We start from the raw sequence: 2,967 nt of genomic DNA, 5'->3' as shown, positions 1-2,967 counted from the left end.
TAGCATATAGGGCAACAATGATTTCAGGGGTAGGTTCCAGTGATGCATCCCCTTATATTATTTTTGCTTCCCTTCCCTCGTGTTCACCTGCTCTGTGTCTTCAAGTCCTCAGATGAGTGAAGTCATGATATGTGTCCTTCTCTGACTAACTTCGCTTAGCATAATACCGTCCAGTTCCGTCCACAGAGTTGCAAATGGCCTGGGGTTTTGAGCTTTGATCAAACTGTTCCTCATCTCGTAGAGACAGGTGAGAATGGTCGCTGGAAGGACCAGAAACACCCGCGTCGGGTACTGTGCGTCCCTCGCACTGTCTTGTTTTTGTGTTTCTTGCACTTTTCGCGGGGACTGGAACGGAATAAATGTCCAGAAAAATACTGTATTGCTGACCAAATGCACAGTAGACGACCTTAGGGCTCGGGCCCAGCGCGCGTCCCTGCAGGCTCTGTGGCGCAATGGATAGCGCATTGGACTTCTAGCGCGGGCGGTGGAGGAATTCAAAGGTTGCGGGTTCGAGTCCCGCCAGAGTCGGAAGTGTTTTGCCACTCAGTGGCCATTTGGTTTCAACTTTGTGGTGTTGGGTCCCCGCAGCTTCTTCATGAGCAATCCCCCCGGTGTCTACAGGGGCTCAGTGACCAAACAGAGCGAAAGGGAGTGAACGCTTGTAGCGAAGGTTCAACATTTGCATAAATGCTGCTATTTCTCTGTCATGAGAAACGTCTTCCAACGTGCTGTTTTCCCGGTCTTGGCTGGAGGGTCGCGGGCGGGGGTTCCACGCTGCTCCTTCCAGAACATTGAAGTCGCGGGGGGGGGGGGGTTTGCAGCTGCTGACGCGCAGCCCGGGTCTGCACTCCCCCTTCCCCCACGGCTCCCCCAAAGCGCTCCTTGGAAGCACCCAAGTTCCAGCTCCGGAAACTTAACCAAAATTCAGTTTGCTTTTAAATGAATGGTGGGTGAGATCAGTAGCAATTATCCCCCTCTCCCCTTAACTGTGGAAATGGAGATAGAACCGAAAAATACGCCTGCTCTCCAGCCTCGAACACGACTTCCTTCATTCTCTCCACTGGCGCTTAGTTTCGAGTATCCTTCCAGAAGTTATACATGCATGTGTATGTTATATAAACATGTATTATACAATATATCTATATTATATAAGATTTATAGATTTATATATAGTCATATGGATCTCTGCGCCCGTCTTTCGTGTGTAATATCATCTCACATATGTAGTGTTGTTGTGTTCTTTATATAAGCTATGCAATATTCCATAGCAGGGGGTGTACAATTTTATCGTCAACACCTCACATCTTAAGTCCAGGTTGCAAGGCATCGCGTGGCCAGCCCTCCCCTTACTGAAGGCCCCCCGGGGGGGGGTGGTCTTGTGTTTGCCATTAGGGAAAGAGGACCACAGACCCACTGAATTCCCAGCAAAGCCTGCATCTGGCATGCTTCCGTGCACTGAAAGGGGAGAACTGGTTGACCTCTATCTTTGCTTGTTGAGCATGGGGTCATTTATCTTCCAATAAAGCACTTTCTTGAACCACCTCTTGTGACATGGTGGGTTTTCTGCTCTTCAACTTGCACAACAATTTGGCAATGATGCGCGTTTCACTGCCGTCAGCTAGGGTAATAATTAACCTCCTACAGAATAGTGCCGATTACACACTCCTCATACCATGATATACATCGCATGTCCAGCAGGCCAGGCAATGAAATGAGGTGATAGTTTCACAGCCTCTGACCCCTATTCATTCCTGCATAGATTTCTCAGTAAATTACCATGTTCTTACCAAAGCTGCAATGCCACTTTTCTAATATGAAATCCACACATGGATGATTTCTGAATTCTCCATGCCATTGCATGTTTTATCTGTTAATCCCTGCACCAAAATGCATGCCCTTAATTAAATGAGTTTTCTACTAAGTCTTGATACTTAGTATGCTAAATACCACTGTCTTTTTCTTCTTTAAAAGTCTGACCAGCACAGTCACAGACTCACCTTTTCTCTTTGCCTTCCCTCAAGGATCTCAGTCCTACACTTCCTGCTTCCTGACATCTTTTCTCTAATGGTTATTTCATAGATTTATTTCCTGGTTTTCTAATTTTTGTATAGCCAGAGGACAACTCCCCTAGTGGTTAATCCTTCATGGGTGGAAGTAAAATTTTCATTAAAAAAAAAATAATAATAACACACCACAGAGATCACCAATTACTTTCACCATTTCGTAGTACTTTTCTTAGATATTTAGATTATTTGATCTATGCATGGGGATGTTTAAGGACCCTCTTAATCAATTGATTGATTTCTTTTTATCTGCATATTCTATTCCCTATATCATTTTTCTTCATAGGAAACCATTTTAATGTATTAACTGTTTACATTGCTATTATATTAAAACATTACATGTTTTCTTACAGAATATGTAATATTTTGTGCATATCTTTTCCATATGACAAAATCGTACCTGGTATACATATCATTCCACTTCTGACTTTTTCTTTTTTTATAAATTGGGGTTTTTAAAAAATGTTTATTTATTTTTGGGAGGGAGACAGAATGTGAGCGGGGTAGGGGCAGAGAGAGAGGGAGACACAAAATCTGAAGCAGGCTCCGAGCTGTCAGCATAGTGCCCGATGCGGGTCTTGAACTCACAAACTGTGAGATCATGACCTGAGCTGAAGTCAGACATTTAACCAACTGAGCTACCCAGGCACCCCTGACTTTCTTCCGTAACCATCATTACTTTCTTTATACATCATTTAAATGCTGAGCAACATCTCATAGGGTGTATCTACCATATTTTACCTTTTTAAAAAAATGCTTCTAAGAAGGTGCCACTTTAGTTCCTGAGGCAAACATCCTCATTCGCATCCATTTGAAAGGCATCTACCATAGACCATCCAGATGTGCTGGTCTGTAAGTTACATTTCAAATACATAGTACTAAGTGAAAGAAATACGGTCACTGT

General features: G+C 43.7%; 1 non-coding gene across 1 annotated transcript; it reads left to right on the top strand.

The window, feature by feature from the left end:
* The first annotated feature begins 438 nt into the window (after nt 1–438).
* Nucleotides 439–528, top strand: TRNAR-UCU. The gene is given in 2 exon segments: nt 439–475; nt 493–528. It is a non-coding gene; the product is annotated as a tRNA-Arg (tRNA).
* Nucleotides 529–2,967: the final 2,439 nt, after the last annotated feature.

Source organism: Leopardus geoffroyi, chromosome B2 (assembly GCF_018350155.1).
Source record: "Leopardus geoffroyi isolate Oge1 chromosome B2, O.geoffroyi_Oge1_pat1.0, whole genome shotgun sequence".
NCBI lineage: Eukaryota > Metazoa > Chordata > Mammalia > Carnivora > Felidae > Leopardus > Leopardus geoffroyi.
This window is presented reverse-complemented; position numbering and strand designations above follow the sequence as displayed.